The sequence below is a fragment of the Cydia fagiglandana genome, chromosome 27, assembly GCF_963556715.1.
Source record: "Cydia fagiglandana chromosome 27, ilCydFagi1.1, whole genome shotgun sequence".
In the NCBI taxonomy this organism is placed as follows: Eukaryota; Metazoa; Arthropoda; class Insecta; order Lepidoptera; family Tortricidae; genus Cydia; species Cydia fagiglandana.
Genome location: NC_085958.1, coordinates 3,382,296 through 3,407,266, shown reverse-complemented (window position 1 = coordinate 3,407,266; position 24,971 = coordinate 3,382,296). Strand labels below are relative to the sequence as shown.

General features: G+C 38.4%; 1 protein-coding gene across 1 annotated transcript in view; it reads right to left on the bottom strand.

Annotated features, from left to right (window-relative positions):
* Positions 1-24,332, bottom strand: part of LOC134677970 (anoctamin-4) — a 73,597-nt gene extending 49,265 nt beyond the window's left edge. The window contains exon 1 of the mRNA XM_063536400.1: positions 24,211-24,332. The gene's annotated coding sequence lies outside the window, so the exon portion shown is untranslated. The remainder of the gene's footprint in view (positions 1-24,210) is intronic.
* Between the last annotated feature and the right edge of the window lie 639 nt (positions 24,333-24,971).

The following is a 24,971-nucleotide window of genomic DNA, read 5'->3' as shown; positions in this document are numbered from 1 at the left end:
GAGCGTCAGCGTCTAGTAAACTCTATGGCTGCTGCTCGACGTGATGTATTCCATCACCGAAAAGCGACTTGTAAATATCAAATGATATTTCGTACATAAGTTTCGAAAAACTCATTGGTACGAGCCGGGGTTTGAAGTGTTTGAACCCGCGAAATCCGGATTGAAAATCGCACGCTCTTACCGCTAGGCCACCAGCGCTCTCTAACACTTCCCTGACTAAAATCGGTGTCGGACGACCATGTTAGAAGAAATACCACCTTTAGAAAATAGAGTTTAAAGAAGCTTATTAGGGACCATCCATTAATTACGTCACACGAATTTCTAGGTTTTTTGACCCCTGCCCCCTCCTTGTCACACTTGGTCACATTTTGTAAATCCCTCCCCACCTGGTGTGACGTCACATTTTAGGCAATTTTGTTTTCAACGAAATCGGCAATACTAACTTGCATTATTTTTTAATAAATTTTTTTTTTTGGGAAAAGAATTATTTGTAATTTTATAACACAAAACCAATTAGGAACGAAAATTGCCTACTTCCAAAACCTCATTATTTAAATGTACAGCGAATAAAAAAATATAAATAAATTTTCGGTTACTGATGAATAGTGATGCAGTTAAAATGACGTCACAATGTTTGTAACTCCCCCCTCCCCCATGTCACAACATGTCACATTTTCTTGACCCCCTCCCACCCCCTAAACGTGTGACGTAATTAATGGATGACCCCTTATCAACCGTCTTCAATAGGATATTTGACTGTATATAAAATAACTTATTTTACACCATGCATGAAATAAAGCACCGTAAGATTAAAAGAGAAACGTGGACAGCAGTTATTTTTACACAAAATTTCTATTTTAAAACCCGTATAAAACTATAAAGAGTAGGTAACTTGATTGTGACGTCACATGCTAGTGTTTCATAATAAATTCCATAGCTTAGCAAAATCGTTTTGAGAGTTCGAAAAAGAAATTGATTTGACTAGTAGTCACTATACTATACTATGGGGTACAGTCACCTGCAATAATATGTTACTCTCCGAAGGCCGCAAAAATATGTGACATGCTCTTATGGCTCTACAAATAAGATCGTGTCAGATATTTTTGCGGCCTTTGTTGTGTAACATATTATTGCAGGTGACTGTACATAGGCAAGATTATGTTTTGTGTCTATTTTCATCAAAAGGGCAAGCTGAGAATAGCGTAAATAGTAAATTCTGGTGCATTTCAATGCCCTTTGGCAGACCTTGAGTTTGAGCAACTTATGGGTCAAACACATTTTAGAAAAAAGTCTCTTCTGTGGACAATACAATCAATGTTAGTATCCCATAAGTTAAGTATCCCGCCTGTATGAAATTATGATGAATAACACTCGCTCTGAGTGGGCTAACAAAATCGCTGCAGACTTTTCTTGGTCTAACAGGACTCTCTATAAAAGACCATTACAAAACAACTTAAAAGGGTCAAAAACATTATTGTGTTACGTCTTTCCTGTAGACATACACAAGAGTTAAGGGCTTTAAAGGTTAATTTTCTTATTTAACCCTTATCCACGTGAAAAGGTCCTCCTTTTATTTGGAGAACTATGATAAAATCATTACTTACATGCCCACAAGCTGTTAACTAATTGCCCACAGGAGAGAAAAATGTACAGTTCGCGCGAACACACTAGTTTTCTCTCCTGTGGGCAATAGTTAACAGCTTGTGGGCATGCAAGTAATGATTTTATTATAGTTCTCTATATAAAAGGAGGACCTTTTCACGTGGATAAGGGTTAAATAAGAAAATTAACCTTTATAGCCCTTAACTCTTGTGTATGTCTACAGGAAAGACGTAACACAATAATGTTTTTCACCCAAAAGCTTCCCTATGATATAATATTCACATTATTATGATACAAGTAATGTCCATGTCGCTCGGTAAAAATCGATATACTATTAATATTTCAAGATGGCTGCCTGTGGTTATTTGTATATGGTGTTCGTGACGTTTCGACGGACTCCCTTTTCCTAATTAGGATTATGGGTATGAATATTATAGGTGTCTCATTAAAAGTTTATCTGGGAATCTATTTCGTGTTTAAAAAAAATAACGTAACTTGAACATGTGCGTATATTGTTGAGCAAAAAACCGGCCAAGTGCGAGTCGGATTGTTTCAAGGGTTCCGTACATTAAGTCCGACTTACGCTTGACTGCACATTTCTAATAGTTCTTCTCTGGGAATATAATATTTTTCACCACACCAGCTCGGAAAGACTTACTTTGCACTTCAAAAACCGATAGCAAAGTTGCATTTTATTCACATGTGAGGCAAAGTAATCAAATGAAAATTTTGAGTTGTTTTGTCATGTTTGTTGCTAGAATTGACTTTTAAATGATGATTTTGGATGATAAATATTTAATAACATTCATTTGGATTTGATTCAGTTTGATTTTGTTTGATATTTTACATTTAATATTTGCTTCGGGTTGGTGTGGTGAAAAATTTTGTGTTTTACTCGGGGGCAAATTTTGTTTAACCCTCGTGCTTTGAAACCCTCGCAACGCTCAAGATTCCATTTTTCGAACTACTCGCTACGCTCGTGGTTCAATTTTGGGATCTTTCGCTTGCTCGGCTATCAATATTAGCACGAGCGGTTAAACAACAACTTTGCCCCCTTGTAAAACAAATACTTATTATATAAACTTTCGCTTTTTGAACACATATTAACTCACATTTATTTATAGATGGTCTAACGCGAATTATATTCAATTACCTTGATTTACCGACGTTTCGACACAGGTTTTAAGCTGGAAACAAATTATCGGACGCGGCTGACGGACGCGGCTCACAGCCGCGACTTACCCCGGCTACTCACGTAACGATATAAATCGTTGCGATAAAACTGTGCAGTCCGACTGTGCAGATAAATCGAACCGTGTGTATGTCGATTATCGTAACGATTTGTTATACACACGGTTCGATTTATCTGCACAGTCGGACTGCACAGTTTTATTGCAACGATTTATCGTTACGTGAGTAGCCGGGGTTATAGGTATCTAGACAATGAATATACACTGAACTGTGCAAACTATCGGAGGTAAGCCGTGGACGTAACCTTGTGCTGACCTTGAGCCTTCGGACGTCCGACAGAAATCTGGCGGGCCGGATGTTCCTGTCAGCCGAAAACGTCCGCGGACGGTATGCAGTAGTATGCACGGGGTGCGGGACGCGTCACTGCGCCAGAAGGACGCGGATTACGCGAGAGCTTGGACGTGCGTACGGTAAAAATGAAGGAAAGAATTATCGAGTGTGTTCGCAACATGGAATTACTGTATAATCTCAAATTAAAGGATTACAAAAATGCATGTTTCTTCGTCTACAGTTCTTTGTGGACTAAGCGTTGTTGCGCGTCCGCAAGCCACGTCCCGAACACGTGCACACTTTTATGTCGCGCCCGTCAGCCGCGTCCGTCAGCCGCGTCCGATAATTTGTTTCCAGCTTTACTGGTCGTGTTCGTGGCTGACTGAATTGATGTCCCAGCAAAATGTCAAATCAAGGTAATTGAATAAAATTCGCGTTAGACCCGTCTATAAATGTGTATTTTTGAGTTTTTATGTTTCCCAAGCAATTAGTATACAGGATGTGTCTGACCTTGGGGCTTTATATCCAGAGCTCGATTCTACTCGCTAAACTGAGCTGCTTTTATTATGGCACCAACCCCGAAATCCTAAAAAAAATTTTTACCTTTTCATACATTTTGGCTCATCAGATGTTGACGTTTTCTATGGAAAAGCCAAAAAAAATTTCCCGATTTTAGGGTTGGTCCCATAGTAAAAGTAGCTCAGTTTAGCGAGTAAAATCAAGCCCTGGATTTAAAGCCCCATGGTCAGACACACCATATAGTATACAGAGTCCGCCTATTATACTATCATTGATTCAGTGACATTGACTTATTTATAACTGCAGTTAGGGTCTGTATTAAGTGCATCGGTGGTCCTTATGCCTTTTGTAATAAGGTCCATCAATGTACAGTTAAGAGTGTTGTTTGTATGTCTGTCTGAAAGTATGATATACCACTTACGCCAGGTGTGGCTCACTCCGCGATTTCGTCGCTTTGCTATAGGTAGCTAAAAGTACATCCGTTCGACCCCAATTTTGGGGTTTGCCATAAGCCGCGCGTGGCGCTATCGCCACCTAGCGGCCATATCTGTGCTGATCGTGCCAGACGCGTTTTGTTAGAGAGTGAGTCTTCTGTATCTAGTACTATTATTTATTCTGTGCTGCGCCCACTATTTCTAGAGAATACCGACCTACCCACTTTCCTCATTATCACGCTAAATATACCATCATCAAAAACTAACGTCATGACGTATGCCGTGCGTCACGGACATAATTTAGAATTAAACTTTAATACTAACTTTAGAAAGATACACTTATAAGGTTATAAGTTCTTAAGGGTAGAGCCAGAGACAGGTGAAGATAAGACTGTTAAACTTTCTTACAAAGACGAGTGGCTCATTGAACATTGACTTATACAATACTTCGTAAAGACTAAAAATGGTGGAATTTCAGCGGTGTCATGCACTCACGAATTCGACCCAATTGCGACCTACCGTGATGCGAACTCATCAACCAATCGAATTGTGGTGTGGCCTGCACAATTGGCTCGAATTCGTGTGACACCGCTGCAGTGGCAAGGCCCGTTTTTAAGTATTATACCGGGTGTGGCCTGTAACATGAGCAAAAAATTAAACTGTAGGCTGTACTCCTCATATTGACCAACATTTGTTCAGCGACTTTTAAAAATAACTTGTGGTTTGATTTTTAATCCACTTTAAAGTTAATTCTAAGACGCAATGTATTGCGAATTTTGTTATGTATAAGGCGTGACCAGCAACGTCAATCACAATGATATGGCGTGGCGATGGCGTCTATTGAAGATAATATTTATTTTGTATGAAAAATAGGGAGCCTAAATACTTCATAATTTTTAAAAGTTGTTGAACAAAAGTGTCACCGTTTGAGGAGTACAATCTATGTTTTAATTATTTGCTCGTGTTACAGGCCACACCCGGTATATGTCAATGTTGAATGAGCAACGCATCTTTGTTAGAAAGATTAACAGTCTTATCTTCACCTGTCTCTGGCTCTACCCTTAAACTTATAAGTTACTATTAAAGTTCCATTCTAAATACGTCAGTGACGCACGGCATACGTCATGACGTTAGTTTATGATGATGGGTATATTTAGCATGATAATGGTGGAAAATGGCATTAGGTCGGTATTGTCTAGAAATATTGAGTCCCGATTGATATCATGTTTTCAGACAGATATACAAACAGCAACACTCCTAACTGTATGATTAGATACACATATATTTTTAAATCAAATTTCTATAAAGAAAAATACCCACTGCATGAATTCTGTAGTAATTTAAGTAGTATTTTTTCTCATTTACTCGTAATGCGTGTTAATTATAAGATGTAAAGTTTTGAAAACATGTGTCCCGTCGAGTTTATTGCCGGACCCATATTGGGATACCCTCCTCCAATTGAGGGAGGACTTAAATCTTCTCGGGGCAGAGGTGTAGGGTTGCAGCCGATGTAGCTTTATTTGACGTTCATAAGCGCATTGTAATATGCCTACTTGAATTATAAACTATCTTTATCTATCTGTACATCGGTGGACCTTATTACAAAAGGCATAAGGTCCACTGGTGAACATACATACGACATATGTAACTTCGTATAAGATGAATAAAGTCTAAGAAAAAAACCTGCCTCGGAAATCAAGAAAAAGTCATTCTCGGATAGATGCCGCACACACCTTTAGTCTATCCTCGGCTAGATGACGTGATGACACCGTTTCATATTTAACAATTTTAACACATAGATATCAGTGAATGAACATGGATCAAAATGATATAAAAATAATAAAATCATTTATCCATATATATATACATTTTTTTGATAATTTTATACGTTTTCATTTTGAGTTTTAGTCGTTTGTCGATAGATGGCAGTAAATGTACTGTGACTACAAAATTTACAATGACAGGACCCCTCTATACTACTATCTATTCTTTTTGCTTATAGCTAACAGTGTGGGCGATGGTACGACTGCGTCATGGCATGCATTTTATATGACACCGTGCGGGAATCGTATATGACCAGTGGAGTGGAGTTCATTCACTGAATGTTAGTTCATTTACATCGGAACTAGGTCAATACCGACACCGTAGGAATTGTAGGATATATTGTAGAATGGTATGTAAGGAAGACTATGTTATGTACAAGAGAAGACACGGAGAATATTTACAACATTACTTACAAATTCCACTGTAGGAGGTAGAGAAGCAATAGGGAGTACTCTCTCCAGGCGGGTGTTATGCCTGGGGACCGAAGTCCACTGAGAGTTGGTCGGAAGTTATATATATAGAAACTGACATTATAAACTCCGTAAGCGCGATGTAGGTCTCTCATACTAATTGCGTTCTAGACGTAGTATCTTCTTAGTAGTTTGTGCGTTCTAGCTCCCTAACGCCATCTGTTAGATTATTATGGCACGACGTTGGCAGTGACAGCTAGAGGAGACGCCACATACACATACACCACTAGTGCTTTTGTATCCCAATTTCACAGCGACGGAATACCTATAGCAGAGATATATATAACTCCGTATAAGATAAATAAAGTCTAAGAAAAAAACGTGCCTCGGACGGCCAAGGAATAGTCGTTCTCGAATAGATGGCGCCATTACCTTTTTACTATTCTCGGCTAGATGGCGTTAACGACACCGTTTGGTATTTAACAATTTTAACACATATCAGTGAAAGAACATGGGTCAGTAGGGAACAATAAAAATTAAGAATCATTTATCCGTAAACATATTTTGATTATTTTATACATTTTCAATTTTATTTTAAGTTTTAATCGTGTGTCGATAGATGGCAGTAAATGTACCGTGACTACAAAATTGACAATGACAGGACCCCTCTATACTATCTATTCTTTTTGCCTATAGTCTGTAGTCTGTCGGCGCGATTTGGGAAATGAATTAGAGATTCACTAGACATGAAATAGTAAAGATATGTGACGTTCCACGGAAAAAGGTACCTTAGAGCGGCTGGCGCTTACGCTATTATTAACTCCGCTCCAATATTCAGTCGGGGCAATGGTACCTTTTGCCGTGGAACGTCACGTATCTTTATACTATTTCATATCTAGTGAATCTCTAATTCATTTCCCGAATCGCGCCGTGTATCTTTAGGCTGTCCGTGGTGATCCAGCGAGGAAATGCTGCGAGCATCATGGGTACCTTTACACCGGGAACGGCAGGGAGCGGTTTGTATTTTTATAAACAATACCTACTTATAATTGTTTACCAAGCAGAAACGTCTGCTAGCGTTACTATAAATTTTTAAATACTTAAAAAAAATGGAGTAATTTACACGTCCGTCGGTGGCGGTCTTGGCCCCGGCCCCGGCCCGGTCTAGCGTGAGTCATTATTTATAAGGTGTCGTAATAGAGTCGGACCAAGAATAGTCTGCAGCGGATCTTATAGCCCACGCAGTGCAAGTGATATTTTAAACGTCAAACTTCTATGAATTTATTTATTTATTTAAACTTTATTGCACAAAAGAATAACTTAGTGTACAAAAGGCGAACTTAATGCCATGAGGCATTCTCTACCAGTCACCCTTAAGGCCAAGCAGAAAATATTGTAGGCGGCGCATTAGAAAACCAAAAGAGAATATATATAATCATACATACATATAAAATATATAGATATTATTTATACGACTTGTCAGACAGATACTTAATTCTTCTTTGAACTTATGACGAATTTGAATTTATGACGTGTAATTAACACTTGCACTGCGTGGGCTATCATGTCCGCTGCAGACTTTTCTTGGTCCGACTCTAACATCCACGGAATGTTAAAGACAACAAGACGTCGATCTGTGTTGTTCCCGATCGACAATAAACTTTACTGTTTGTAAATCGATTCTATTTGCGAATGGAACAATCGATCCGGAATTACGTGTTAAGATCTATTCTTGTTGTAAAAATACCAAACATAGTTACGCAAGCCATTTACGTCAGTAGAAAAAAGCGGCAAATTTGAAAAATTTAGGCGCGATATGTTGGTTACATACAAAATTTGAATTTCACGTATTTTTTTGCGCGGAATATTTGATCTAATTGATATCTGAGGATCCAAAAAGTACCTTTTTTTAAGGTTTAGTTTAAGTTTTGTAGGTAGTTTTAATTTTAGGTTACTTTTTATTGTAAATTTGTTATTAATTATGTTTAAGGTTTTAAAAAAAAATGTTACAAAAGTACCTTAATATGAATTCGTAGTCAAACATTGAAAAAATGGCCACTTTTAATTTCTTTTTTGTGGTAAAATCGTGTTAAAATCCGAAAAAAATATTAGTGACGTAGTCCCTATGACGGCATTAGCCACATTGGCCTTAGGTACCTACTTCTGCTGCGACTGTCCAATATCAGCTGTTTCATCATCATCATCAGGCTATAGTAGTCCACTGCTGGACATAGCCCTCCCCTAAAGAGCGCCATAGCGCCCTGTCTTCAGCTTGCCGCATCCAGCATCTGCCTGCAGTCTTTCGCAGATCGTCATCCCACCAGATTTTTGAAATTCGATCGCTCGATTACGTCACTCGAAAATCGGCAGAAAACGGCGAAATGCTAATTTTTGAAATACGATCGATCGAAATTTGAAATTTAGTGGTATTGACCACTCGATTTAAATTCTATTAGTAGCATTTAAACGCCTGGCAGTGGAGATATTTAACGAAATACACGAAATCGAGTGAATTGAATTATTGTTGCTATATGAGTTAACTTCTCTTCTTAAGCGCTGGTGGCCTAGCGGTAAGAGCGTGCGACTTGCAATCCGGAGGTCGCGGGTTCAAACCCCGGCTCGTACCAATGAGTTTTTCGGAACTTATGTACGAAATATCATTTGATATTTACTAGTCGCTTTTCGGTGAAGGAAAACATCGTGAGGAAACCGGACTAATCCCAATAAGGCCTAGTTTCTCCTCTGGGTTGGAAGGTCAGATGGCAGTCGCTTTCGTAAAAACTAGTGCCTACGTCAAATCATGGGATTAGTTGTCAAGCGGACCCCAGGCTCCTGTGTGAGCCGTGGCAAAAATGCCGGGATAACGCGAGGAAGAAGAAGAAGAAGGGAGTTAACTTCTCTTCTCTATTCTTTGCCTTTCTCTATCCTATTTCTCTTCGCTATTCCTTGCTATCCTTACTCTGTAAATTTCCTTTCCCTTTCGTCCTTGGGGGTCATCCATTAATTACATCACACGTTTAGGGGGAGGGAGGGGGTCAAGAAAATGTGACATGTTGTGACATGGGGGAGGGGGGAGACACAAACTTTGTGTCGTCACTTTAACTTCATCAGTAACCGAAAATTTATTTAAATTATTTTTATGTTGTACTTTTAAATAACAAGTTTTTAAAACGATAATCGTTTTTATTCGTTTATTTTTCTTTCCTAAGCAGTTTTGGGTTATAAAATTACTAATATTTATATCGTCAAAAATATTTTGATAAAATATTAATAATACTTAGGTACTTACTTAATTAGATTTGGCGATTTCGTAGAAAAAATGTGACGTCACACTAGGGGGGAGGGGTTTGCCAAATGTGACCAAGTGTGACAAGGAGGGGGGGGAGGGGTCAAAAAACCTAGAAATTCGTGTGACGTAATTAATGGATGACCCCTTGATGGTGCCGCGGCCCTTTCGGCCACGACACCAATCTCTTCACACCAAAGCAGTCGCTCGTCACTGTGTCGAACAAACTGTGTGACCAATAAAAAAAAACCGGGCAAGTGCGAGTCGGACTCGCGCACGAAGGGTTCCGTACCATAATGCAAAAAAAAAACAAAAAAAAAAGCAAAAAAAAAAACGGTCACCCATCCAAGTACTGACCACACGCCCGACGTTGCTTAACTTTGGTCAAAAATCACGTTTGTTGTATGGGAGCCCCATTTAAATCTTTATTTCATTCTGTTTTTACTATTTGTTGTTATAGCGGCAACAGAAATACATCATCTGTGAAAATTTCAACTGTCTAGCTATCACGGTTCGTGAGATACAGCCTGGTGACAGACGGACGGACGGACGGACGGACGGACGGACAGCGAAGTCTTAGTAATAGGGTCCCGTTTTACCCTTTGGGTACGGAACGCTAAAAAGAAAATCGAGTGGTCGAATTTCAAAAATCGGCCCCCTGGTCGGAGGGCGTCCTACACTACGTTTGCCAAGTCGCACAATATCAGCTGTTTGTGATAACAGCTCTCTATTATCATTACGTAATGTTTTAGTGCTCGGCCAAGCTTGACAGGTCGCGGCAAAAAAGATAATGGTGGACGTGACAAAGCGGTAAAATGCGACACTGCGATGGTGATAACTGGAATTAGGATTGTTCATTTTTTTTAGACCCCTATTTTTATTTTATTTTCTGAAAATATAGGTTAATTTAAGATACCAATTTGAATGATTTAGTAATTCGTGGCTCGGTTGAATATTTATAATTTATTGAAAATATGAGATACGACTTCTCGTAAATTACATGTCGTCGGCTGATTAGGATAATGCACAAGCAACAACAAGCATTAAAAAAATAATTGATTGTAATGTCACCTGTCGACAATGTCAGTGTCACGTGTTTCTATAAATAACAATCGTCTGGAATGGAAAACTCGTTTATTTTGAATCATTAATTTCAAAATACCTACGCTATAAATTTGAGAAAGTTGATTCCAGAAATCTGCCTAAGTTATATAATATAACTTAGTTTTATTGGAGTATGTATCTAACTCCAACCATAACTTGGCTGAAATCAAGGGAGCAAAAATACAAATGTAAGTTACCTACATCATATATATTTTAACTGATTCGATTTGTAAGAAGATTGGATTCATAAAATCGTTACAAGCGTCCATTGCTAAAGGTAGCTTAGCACCCAGTGGGTGCTTTCTACCGGCTTGTCACCATTGTTTGGATATTGTACTACATACTTATACTACATACTATATTAGGAACATGCCAATTTTGCTAATTATATCCTATTATTTCAGGTCATCGTGATTCCTATTTAGATACAGCTGTGAGATATGTAACTGCACTTGGGCCCAGAACAAAGTTGAGCATTTTGTATTGAAACGAACGTCATATTAATTATTAATCGTCGTAATACTTTACGACCGTAAATAATGCCTGGGAACAGAGTAAATAACAAACCATACACTTCTCTTCTGGATGGTCAACAAGAAGCCATCATTGTCAGATGCTCGTGCAGAACATGATAAACATACATTTAATGTAAAGTTACTATTTTTTTTGGAAACATATATAACATATTTCCCAAATTAATAAAAAAGTAGGTAAACAAAAACATGTTTTATTATTCACAACTCTTTATTAAGTCTTGTCCACCATGATATCAGCAGCTTGAACTGCAACATGTACCTGGAAATTAGAAATTATATCTTTTTAAAGCAGTTTCAGGCTGAATTTTGAGTATGGCTATGTATTCTTGTATATTCCTTCTAGTAGGCACCATCTCTGTTTAACGGTTTGCCTTTTGATACTCTGGCTACATTACCACAGAAAATAAATAGATACCACGACCCTACCAATAAAGTGAGCTTTTAAATACTTAATTGTAGTAAATTAATATTAATTTTATACTTACATCAACGTGATTCTCACAGCAATACTGTGTGTAACACGTGAAGTAGGTAGGTATTCCAAGTTTAATTCACGGCACCATCTTTCACGTTGTAGGTCTTCGTGGATTCGAACTATTATTTTTGTGAATCATTCCCACACAATAGGAACAAGGTTTTTGATATATTATTAAGCAATGAAATCTGTTTAGGTATTAATTATAAATCAAATTGTAACAAACAAGCGCAGCGGTTTAACTGAAAAATTTTGTTATGACAATCGATGACAATGATAACTTTGACAATACGTGAGTGACGGATTTATTTACTATGGTTCGATAACTTTTATTATGCAATGACTTTACATTCAGCCCAGGAGAAGGTCAAACGAAGGTCATAAGGATATTTGTTGAAATATCTTCAATCCTCAATTATTATATCGCAGCAAATGTCGGAAACTGTTTAAAAACCTTATATCTCGAAATGGTTTTCGAAATAGAACATTTGAAAAAAAATGAACAATCCTAATTGTAAGTACCGATACTATAGTTAGGTTAGGTTAGAAAATAATATAAAAGTAGGAGGTTATAGATTTTTTAGGGTTCCGTACCCAAAGGGTAAAAACCGGGCAAGTGCGAGTCGGACTCGCGCACGAAGGGTTCCGTACCATAAAGCAAAAAAAAAAAACGGAAAAAAAAGCAAAAAGAAAACGGTCACCCATCCAAGTACTGACCACACCCGACGTTGCTTAACTTTGGTCAAAAATCACGTTTGCTGTAAGGAACCCCACTTAAATCTTTATTTTATTCTGTTTTAAGTATTTGTTGTTATAGCGGCAACAGAAATACATCATCTGTGAAAATTTCAACTGTCTAGCTATCACGGTTCGTGAGATACAGCCTGGTGACAGACAGACGGACAGACGGACGGACAGCGAAGTCTTAGTAATAGGGTCCCGTTTTACCCTTTGGGTACGGAACCCTAAAAAATCGGGAAAATTTTTTTTTAAGTGGGGCTCCCATAAAACAAACGTTTTTTGCGTAATGGTACGGAAACCTTCGTGCGCGAGTCCGACTCGCACTTGGCTGGTTTTTTTATCCTAGTTTAGTATCCCACTGCTGGGCAAAGGTTATATGTAGATTTGTTGGGATAATATTTTATTTATTTAAAACTTTATTGCACAAAAGAATAACTTAATGTACAAAAGGCGAACTTAATGCCATGAGGCATTCTCTACCAGTCAACCTTAAGGCCAAGCAGAAAATATTGTAGGCGGTGCATTAGAAAACCAAAAGAGAACTTATCTAGAAACAAAATATATACAATGTACATACATACATATATCACACGATTCTTTAATAAATATGGCATTAATACATAAATATAGATTAATAATACATACATACATATAAAATATATAGATATTGTACGACTTGTCAGACAGATACTTAATTCTTCTTTGAACTTCTTCTTTTTATATCGTATTTTCACTGAAACGTGCAAGTAATTGCATGAGAATTTTCTAATGAAATATTTCCAAAAATTAGATTACTTATTGGTAACTTAACCTCCTACGGCCCAAGGTCCTACCTATAGTACTTAATCATTTCGATGAAATTTAAAGCATATTAAAATAGGAATAGAGTTGCAATTGTTTTGTTTCGTTAAATTTTCAAACAAAACAAACTCAACTGTATTCCCAGCATTATAGGTTCATATTTCATTGGCAAATTTTGAATTTTTTATTTGTATTGCTGGGCCTTAGGAGGATAATCTATGTAGGTTTTAATCACAGTAAGAGCTTTTAATGTGTGATAAGTCATAAGTGATAACTTGTTTAGATAAGCATTAAATATCTATCAATTTTATCTCTAGGTTTATCGTCGCATTTTTAGTAGAGATGCACCGGATATCCGGTTACTATCCGGTATCCGGCCTATCCTTTTTACAATCCAGCCGGATACCAGATAGTGACCTACTATCCGGCCGGATACCGGATAGTAACATTGCTTGATTTCAGAGTAAACAAATTGGATTTAAGAAACAGACACGGCCATAATCGTACTTGTTTATTATTTTAAAGCAATTTAATAATTCCATGGACTTGCACGCGCACTAATTCCGTGTCCGCGCGAACGTTCACTAGGAAACAGGTCAAACCTGCAGAATGCGCACCTGAAAAACCGAAATGATATAGTTCCGCTGGCCGAATATCCGGCGGCCGGATACCGGATATTCGGCTAATGGTCAGGCCGAATATGCGGTTTCCGGCCAAACAACTATCCGTTGCATCTCTAATTTTTAGGGTTCCGTACCCAAAGGGTAAAACGGGACCCTATTACTAAGATTTCGCTGTTCGTCCGTCCGTCCGTCTGTCACCAGGCTGTATCTCACGAACCGTGATAGCTAGACAGTTGAAATTTTCACAGATGATGTATTTCTGTTGCCGCTATAACAACAAATACTAAAAACAGAATAAAATAAAGATTTAAATGGGGCTCCCATACAACAAACGTGATTTTTGACCAAAGTTAAGCAACGTCGGGAGTGGTCAGTACTTGGATGGGTGACCGTTTTTTTTTTGCCTTTTTTTTTGTTTTGGTTTTTTGCCTTATGGTACGGAACCCTTCGTGCGCGAGTCCGACTCGCACTTGCCCGGTTTTTTTTAGTACTAACAATAAAACTTGAATTGAGCTTACTGTAGAAATAAGTAAATAATGTGGCTTTCCATCACAGAATTTACGATTGACGACCGGTCTGGCTTAGTGGGTAGTGACCCTGCCTGTGAAGCCGATGGTCCTAGGTTAGAATCCCGGTAAGGGCATTTATTTGTGTGATGACACAGATATTTGTTACTGAGTGATGGTTGTTTTTAACCGACTTCCAAATCTCAAAGGAGGTTATCAATTCGGTTGTATGTTTTTTTATTTTTTTTATTTTTTATGTTTGTTACTCCATATCTCCGTCATTACTGGACCGATTTTGAAAATTCTTTTTTTGATTGTATGTATATGCATACAGATTGGTCCCGTTTTTTCAAAACCCAGTTCTGATGATGGGATCCATGAGGAATCGAGGGAACTCCTCAAATCTTTAAGGCATACATATAATGATTTTTGGGTTTTTATCAACAAATGAAGCATATACATCCAATAAAGTGACATTTGATGAAGTGGAACTGCTGATAATGATCAGAACGGAACTCTTCAACGACTCATAGTTCACGTTTGGCGATTTGTCGTCTTCGTTATGTTTGTTAAGCAAGTTAAGATTTTAAGCCACATTTTTGTCAAGCTCGAGTTCTGATGTTGGGATCCATGAGGAATCGAGGGAACTCCTCAAATCTTAAAGGCATGCGTATAGAGATTTTGGTATTTACATCAGAAAATCAAGCATTTTCATTAAAAACTGTCGCATTTGATGAAGTGGAACTGCTGATGATGATCAGAACAGAACTCTTCAACGACGCATTGTAGTACACGTTTGGTGATTTTTCCTCTTCATTATGTTTGTTAAGCAAGTTAAGTTTTTAAGCCACATTTTTGTCAAGCTCTAGTTCTGATGATGGGATCCATAAGGAATCGAGGGATCTCCTCAAATATTAAAGGCATAAGTATAGATATTTTTTTGTATTTTCATCATAAACTCAAGCATTTACATTAAAAACTGACGCATTTGATGAAGTGGAACAGCTGATGATGACCAGAACAGAACTCTTCAACGACGCATAGTACACGTTTGGTGATTTCGAATTTCGATTTTGACTTGGACTGCGACCCGGAATCGGACCCAGAACCGGACTCATACCCGGATCCGATTCGGACCCGGACCCGGACCTGGACTCGGACCCGGACCCGTACCTGGACTCGGACCCGGATTCGGACCCGGACTCGGACCCAGATCGGACCCGGATTTGGGCCCGGACTCGGCCCCGGACTCGGACCCGGACTCGGAAACGGACTCGGACCCGGACTCGGACCCAAAACCGTACTCATACCCGGATCCGGTCCGGACCCAGACCCGGACCCGGACCTGGATTCAGACCCGGATTCGGATCTGGACTCGGACCCGGAATCGGACCCGGACTCGGACCTGGACTCGGACACGGACTCGGACCCGGACCCGGAGCCGGACCCGGACCCGGACCCGGACTCGGACTCGGACTCGGACTCGGACCCGGACCCGGACTCAGACCCGGACCTTGACCCAGAAAACCACTATGATACCATAACTAAATAAACCACTATGATTACCTACTATAAAATGTAGGATGATGCCAATCTTACTAGCCCCACCCGCTCAAACCCCCATACACCGCACCGCATGTGCCGTTAAGTGGGTTAGGTTAGGTTTGAACTGCGATCCTCACAGAACCAAACAAGGGTTAGGTTAGGTTAGAACTGCGAGCGTTACAGAAACGAAATGCTACTTGAAAAGTGGGTTTGATTAGGTTCGAACTGCGATCCTCACAGAACCGAACTGCTATCAGAGGAGTGGATTGGGTTAGCCTAGAACTAAGACCCTTACAGAAGCGAAATGCTAGTAGAAAAGTGGGTGGTTTTACCTCCTTTTCTACATAGTGCACCATCGACAATGATCTTTCACCGGCCCCCATAGAAGTCGGTTCTTTTTTCTTAAAAAATATTCTATGTACATATTTGTATTTATATATGACATATATCGTTGTCTGAGTACCCACAACACAAGCCTTCTTGAGCTCACCGTGAGCTCTGGCAGTTTTCTCACACAACGTATTAGCTTAGCAATACAGCGGGGAAATGCTGCCAGCGTCCTCGGCACCATGTCAAAGGGGCACAATTTCTTGGACATAATATTTTAATTTAATTTATTTAGTATTAGTTTTTAGTTTTAATTTAGTTTTATTTTATAGGTAAGTTAGTTTGTTTTTAATATTTGAATCTACCTTATAAATAAATATATACCAATAGTAGGTATATAGTGTAGGTATCCAATCATACGGACGAATTACCTATTTAAGAGTAAATAAAGTTATAACTTCCTTATTGACTTTAATGAGGAAATAAACCGCCGATTTCGAGTTTAATTTTAACACTAATGATGCAATTATTAATACCCATGTCCCATTTTTTTCTATTCTGCGGTACCTACCAACGAATAATAATAATTTTATATATTTCTATCAAATTACTATTTATTTATTAATTTTATTATTGACAGGGACAAGGGCAAGTTAATGATTTTTTTTTAAATAGCAATGTCGGGTTACTTTAGCCCTGGGGGTCGATTTTTGAATTTCGATCGTTCGATTTCGTCACTTGAAAATCGGTGGAAAATGGCGAAATGCAATTTATTTAAATACATGTGATAGAAATTGGGAATCTAGTGGTATTGACCACTCGTTATCAATTCTATTCGTAGAATTTAAATGCCTACTAGTGGAGATATTATTGAACGAAATACATGAAATCAAGCGGTCGAATTTTAAAAATCGGCCCCCTGGAGGGTAACTTTGGCCAGAGATATATATAACTCCGTATAAGATAAATAAAGTCTAAGAAAAAAACGTGCCTCGGATGTCAAGCAAAAGTCACTGTCGAATAGATGGCGCCATACACCTTTGGCCTATTGTCGTTTAGATGGCGTTGGCGACACCGTTTGATATTTAACAATTTTAACACGTATCAGTGAAAGAACATGGGTCATTGTGGAACAATAAAAATTAATAATCATATATCCGTAAACATATTTTAATTCATTTATACATTTTCAATTTTATTTTAAGTTTTAATCGTGTGTCGATAGATGGCAGTAAATGTACCGTGACTACAAAATTTACTTTGACAGGACCCCTCTATACTATCTATTCTTTTTGCTTTGGCCATTGATATTTACTCGGTCCAGGTTATATTATTCCACTATAATTATGGAAATATGATATGCCATAGAGGTTGGTTTTAGCTAACCTTTGACGTTTTTTATGATTTTTTATTAGACCCTTTTAAATAAGATTTTCATGTGGGTCAAAGTAACCCGAGTTTACGGTATATATCATTTGACCTTTGAATATGACCATGTACAATTAATACAAATAAAATCTATTCTATTTTGTTATATCCGCCTGAAATTTACATATTTATATTTAGATTTTCTATACAATTCCAATTTTTATAATAAGTACCTTCTTAGTCAAGTTTTTTTATTCACTAGGTACCTATTTTTAGAAAAGACTGTAGTTAAGGTAATAGTAGTAGGCAGTACCATATATAAAATGTATGGCCAGCAATTGAATGGTATTTTCTAAAGTGGCCAGTTGCTAACGATTTACCGACAATTTTCTCAAATTTAAATTATGTTATTGGCGTAGACTATTAATAGTTCACGTGGACAGTCGTTAAAGGATGATTCACGTTAGACCGGGCCGTGTCCGGGCCGGAGCTTCCGGCGCTTACTTTTCTATGACATGACAGGCGATCACGTGATGCTTTCCATACAAAACGATGCGCCGGAAGCTCCGGCCCGGACACGGCCCGGTTTTACGTGAGTCATCCCTAAGGGGCTACCCGAGATTCCCATCGATATTTGACAAGTTTTGAATCGTTTCTCCTTTTTTTTTGCACAACAGACAGAATTATAAAACAAACGGTTATCGGTTTTTCAATCTTTTATCTCCGGTTTTGTTCACCGGATTTTGACACTGTCTAAAAAAACATTTTTTTTCGTATCTAGTTTGCAGTGAAGGATATTACATGTACGATATCTACATATTTGGGTTCGTCTTTGACGTCTCGAAAAACGTGTCCAGGGTTTTAATTTTAAACTAGTTACCTAATACAAAAGTTATGGCCAGAAAACCAGTTTTTTTAGCCTTAAATTGTTCAACTTTGATGCCAAATATCAAGATCTTTGAAGTAAATATGGGATACTAATTATATTGCTTAAAGCCGTTGCTGTTAATATAATAAGCTACAAAAAACAATAGAAAACTAAGGGATTCAGATCGAAGGTTATGCGTGGAGTAGCCCCTTAACGTTTTAAAGTGGATAAGGAATAGTAGAATATTAACTAAAGAATGAAAGGCGATTTCAGTTGAGATAGGTTGGCGGTCGAACGCAGTGAGACCTCCAATAATCCGAGGCTGAAATGATGCTATGCGTTTCGTTCGCTACGACGTAAACGATTGTCATCTGGCTAGGCCCCCAGAGTGCGTAGCCAACATGCCAATCGTTTACGCTTCGTAGCGAACGAAATGCAACTGTCACTGTCCCACTAATACGGAAGAGTGATAGAGACGCAAAACGTTTCGTTGTCGTAGCGCAAACGATTGTCACCTTGGCTATGCATCTGGGAGCCTTCCTTGAAGCGTTTATCACTACACCTTATAAAAAAAGTCCCCCGCCGCGTCTTTTTGTGTGTATGTATGTTCGCTATAAACTCGAAAACTACTGAACGGATTTTCACGCGGTTTTCACCTATCAATAGAGTGATTCTTGAGGAAGGTTTATAGGTGTATAATTTGTTAAGGTTTTGTGTAACCCGTGCGAAGCCGGGGCGGGTCGCTAGTGCACTATAAAAAGTTTTCCACATATCATTCTAGAACATATATAAAACTATTTTACAATAAAATTAATACATAAAATTAATAACTTTAAGCAAATCTAAATTAAAATACGTCTAAACAAGGCATTGTGCCAAATATGCTGGCAGCATTCCCTCGATGAATGGCAATGCTAAAGCGCTACGAGAGCTGCCAGCTCTCTGATCAGCGGTAAAGTCGATGAGCTTTTTGCATAGTTCTTTGCTTTTATTTTTAAATCATTTATTTACATACAATATATATGTCGCAGTCGGATCGTATAATCCGCCGTATTACATTACGGCTAGCCGTTTTCAAAAACAGGGGCGTTTTGAAATGCGGCGGTTTAACTATTAGCCGTATTGAATGCGGCTGAATTAGAATCCGCCGGAATGTATTCGGCGCCATACGATCTTCAACACGGCTAGCCGTAATGTAATACAGCGAGTCATTAGCCGCCGCTTTGACAGTTTTTAGTTCCCATTTTTAACACTCGTGGCGCTGCCTGACAAACGCTGGGGTGTCCATCAAATCTGGAGTTTGTCGGACTGTTTCTTTTCAAAAAAAAATTTCCTTCGCAACTTAACTAGACGGAGCCCCGCTTCGCGGGGCTCCTATTTCTGAGCGGTTTGCCCTTCGGGCATCTGAAGCTACCTAACGAACCTAACCTACCTACCTATTGATTAAGCGAGACGTCCGTGAAAACATTACACTTTGGGGAAAAAAGCGTAGGTAGGTAATTAGGTTAGGTTCGTTAGGTAACTTCAGATGCCCGAAGGGCAAACCACCCAGAAATAGGAGCCCCGCAAGCGGGGCTCTGTCTATTTAAGTTGTGAAGGAAATGTTTTGGAAAAGAAACACATGTAGTGCGGTGGGACCATGGTAGAAATAAATTAAATTGCAAACATTGTCAAACTCCGGTTACGTAGGCGACCGAATGAACTGGTCACTCTACAATGTACGAAGCGGCTAAACGTGGGCCGCCTTATTGAAGAACGTATCGCAGTGACAATCCGACTAATCGTCGAACCGCCGCATTTCAAAACGCCCCTGTTTTTGAAAACGGCTAGCCGTAATGTAATACGGCGGATTATACGATCTGACTACGACATATATACAGTGGTACAACTAAACGAAATTAATAACTAGCTTAAATCTAAAATAGGGCCCTGAGGCATTGTACCAAGGATGCTGGCGGCATTTCCCCGCTGTATCGCAATACTGATACGTTGTGAGAGGTAGCCGCCAGCTCTTCGGTCACCAGTTACGTCAACCAGACGCTTCGCGATTTCTGAGAACATGTGCGCTTGGACCTCACGGCCCCAGGAACATAATATACAGTCACCAACAAATATCTGAGCGGCCAAGGTGATCACAAATATCTGAACACGCCTCTATTTTCAAGGCGTTAGAGTGCGTGTTCAGATAGTTTTGAGCACCTTGGCCGCTCCGATATTTCTGATGGCAACTGTCTTTCTAATAATTAATAGGTAGTTATCTAATGTCCAAAACAGATAGTGCACCAGTTCGTGGCCTTGGTATAAAGTAGAGATGCCCCGAATAGTGAATTTGGCCGAATACCGAATATTCGGCCCCTCTTCGGCCGAATACCGAATATTCGGCATGACATGGGAATATTTTGAGTCACAATTATTATGAAAACTGTTCGCCATCAAAGCACAACGTTTGCTAAGATATATTTTTATGTTGAACAGAAATGAATGTAGGTAGGTAGGTAATTAGAGTCAATCACATCAGACCCATGATAAAAATAAAATATTTTGTACCTAATCAACTAATGCTCAAAAACGTGCCTTCGTATTTAAATACTTCCCAAGATTTTTTTTTTCTTAGCCTATTTGTGTGTCCCACTGCTGGGCAAAGGCCTCTCCCCTGGTTCTCCATGACTCCCGATTTAGCGCTTCCTCCGGCCAGTTGTTAAGGAAGGCGTCAAAGTCGTCCCGCCATCTCCGCCCACGCTTCTTCGTCGGCATCCCAGTTGGTGGTTATGTTAGCCCACCTATCCGGATGCATACGATAGACGTGGCCAGCCCAGTCCCATTTGAGCCTGGCGGTTTTTTGCCGACGTCAGCAATGCGAGTTTTGGAGCGCAGCGTGGTGTTCCGGATGCAATCGATCCTTTTAACACCTAAAATGCTGCGCTCCATAGCGCGTTGGCAAACCTTCAGTTTGGACTTCTGATTCTCTGTGAGTACATTCCCAAGAATACATTTTAAATATTAAATATACGTAGTTTTTGGTTATTCTATATTTTCGTATTTAACTTCTTCCCAAGAATACATTCTAGGGTCCATTCCAGAAGCGGGCAGCTTAGGAGAGATATTTAATATTTAGTTTTGTTTTAACATTGGGGGTCATCCATTAATTACGTCACACGTTTAGGGGGAGGGAGGGGGTCAAGAAAATATGACATATTGTGACATGGGGGAGGGGGGAGACACAAACTTTGTGACGTCACTTTAACTTCATCAGTAACCGAAAATTTATTTAAATTATTTATTTCGCTCTACATTTAAATAACAAGTTTTTAAAACGAAAATAGTGTTTAATCGTTTAATTTTCTTTCCTAAGCAGTTTTGGGTTATAAAATTACTAATATTTATATCGTCAAAAATATTTTGATAAAATATTAATAATACTTAGGTACTTACTTAATTCGATTTGGCGATTTCGTAGAAAAAATGTGACGTCACACTAGGCGGGGAGGGGTTTGCCAAGTGTGACAAGGGGGGGGGAGGGGTCAAAAAACCTAGAAATTGGTGTGACGTAATTAATGGATGACCCCTTGTTGTATATAGAATTCATTTTAAATATTAAATATACCTATATACCTAGTTTTTGGTTATTTTTAGGTAGGCAACAGGTATTCGGTATTCGGCCGAATAGTAGGCAACATTCGACCGAATACCGAATATTCGGCAAAGTGGTTAAATAGACCGAATACCGAATAGTTGCCGAATATTCGTGGCATCTCTATAAAGTCCTTTTTAAATCAATACTCTATTAACAAATTACTGTATAGCGTGACTATAGCATATGTTACGAATCGTTTTATAGAGATAATTATGTAACTATTTGATAGTTCACATTTTTGTAAATGAAAATGTGAAATATGTATTGCACATTTCAATATTTGTGACCACACCACAGAATAAATAATAGTACTACCGTACAGAAAGGACACTTCCTACAAACCCGAAGCTTGACAGCGATTCAGGGTCGAATCATGCTATCCCTTTCTAATATATAGCACTATCCCTTTCGGCTATTTAGGGTTGTCAAAATTCAAGTGATTATCTTATCTGTGGTCGGGCACGCACAAGGAAGTCAAGTGGTGCCAACCCTAATAATTGCTCGGAGCAATGCTGAGCCGAACGGAGCCGAGTTCGACCGAAGTCAGGAGTGTCTCCCCATTAACCAGACGGCGCGTATTATGGATGGCTTGATCCACGATTATCCACGTGATAAAATAATAGGTACCTACCTCGAGGTGACAGCAAGGTGTCATCTATTGGGCATTAGCAGAGCACTAGCACCTTATGACTCATAAAAATAGCGCATTAATAGTAAATAACTATGCATATTTTTCAATTTCCACCTGTCCAAACAATGCGACGGCTGATCGAAAACAATACCGTGCATAATTATAATTACCTACTACGTAACCGCATCAAATTATGATAACTCGATAAAATGGTGTTTATAAACTGAAATAAAAAGGCATAGGGTCATTGCGTCATTTTACCGCCCAGTGCCAGTTTCCGTCCACTTGGCGTAGTTGCTACAAAGAATTGCGTATCAAGTCATTCAAGCCAAGTGGACAGAAACAGGCACTAGAAGGTGAACTGACGCAATGACCCTATACTAAGAAAAAGTGACCAAGGCCTCCATTTCCCCAGGCTGGTATCGAACTAGCGTCCTCTGCTAGCGCGGCAGGAAAAGTTCTTAGTAGGTATAAAGTATAGGTATGCCATTTCGCGGCAGGTCACTTTTTCTTAGTATATAGTATATGTTATTTCATTTCAGTTTATTATTTTATTTCATATCTGTGACACCGAGCTTTGCCTGGAAATCATTTGAAAATTCAAAAATGCGCGTTTTCCCAGTGATAAGACCAAGCTAGATCGATTTTTCGGCCCCGAAAATCCCTATTTATCGAAATCGTTAGAGCCGATTCCGATATATAATATGTATATAAATAAATATACAAGAAATGCTCGTTTAAAGGTATAAAATATTAGTGTTTCTACTAGCTAGAAAAAAAAACAAATCATAATATTTTCTGAAAATAATTTAATTTGTTCTAAAACTTCTAATAGAAAATGGTGTTAATATAGAGAAATTTATTTTCGAAGAAAAAATCTCTCGGGCTTCCTCAAACACAAGTTAACAACAATTGTTAATCTCTGTTTAGGCCTGTTGGTTGGTAGAGAATGATATTCGGCATTAAGGCCGCCATTTTACATTGTTGTATTGTCCGGTAGTGTAAGAGAAATATAGTTTATTTTCCTCGGCGCAAGAGAAAGGAAAAAAAAGAAAAGAAAGGAAAAAATTGAGAAAGTTACGTTAAAACGTTACGTGGTAAAGTTAAGTTAGTTAGTTTATCTGTTAAAAAAGTCTTTATACGTAAGTATTTTAAAGCTAATTATATTTATGCATTATTTTTATGTTTGATATTATGATTTAATTTAGTTTTTAATATCATTAAGTATCTCCAACTATTTTCCCTACGAGTGTTTCTCTTGCCTCATAGTTTCTCTTTCCCCGCCTAACTTTATATAATATGTGCAATAAAATATATAAAAAAAAACAAATAAAAAAAAAATTGACGACTACATACACCTGTCTGGATTATCACGATAAACCGAAAAACGAATAAAAAAATATTTGAACGACGAACGTAAATTCCTAAAAATGTGTCTCTAATTTTAATACATACCTATTTACAGCATATCACTTCACTACACTTTCTAAAACATCCTTGTGTGTGCACTCGCGACTTTCCCGCGTTTTCGTTACGCGCGCCGCCGACGGCGTTCGGAATTCAAATAAACTATCTAAGATGGCTGCCGATGACAGAAAAGCGCTAGTGATGGGGTCAGTACTGAAAAAAAAGTATTGATAGCGATATAGCTGGCCGTTAAGTTCATTATGTACCTAAATACAGATGTGGTGTATAATTATGTTTTCACCACACCAGCTCGGAAAGGCTTACTTTGCACTTCAAAAACTGATAGCAAAGTTGCATTTCATTCACATGTGAGGCAAAGTAATCAAATGCAAATTTTGAGTTGTTTTCTTATGTTTGCTGGTAGAATTGACTTTTAAATGATGATTTTAGTTGATAAGTATTTAATAACATTCATTTGGGTTTGATTTGGTTTGATTTTGTTTGATATTTTACATTTAATATTTGCTTTGGGTTGGTGTGGTGAAATTGTGTTTTCCATTGTATTTTCTCGTATTAGTCATGCTTCTGCAGTCAACGTCAGAACTTTTTGTACCGAGACGGACTGAAATAGCAAGACGTTTCCGTGAAGATACGAAGCAAAATAATTATGCACTACATCTATACATTACTTTAGCCCTGGATATTGAGTTAGGTAAGTATAGAGGCATCTACAGACGAAAAATTGATTAAATAACATTCTTTTGTGGGATAGGAGCAGGTATAATAAAACCTATATTATAAGTACAGCT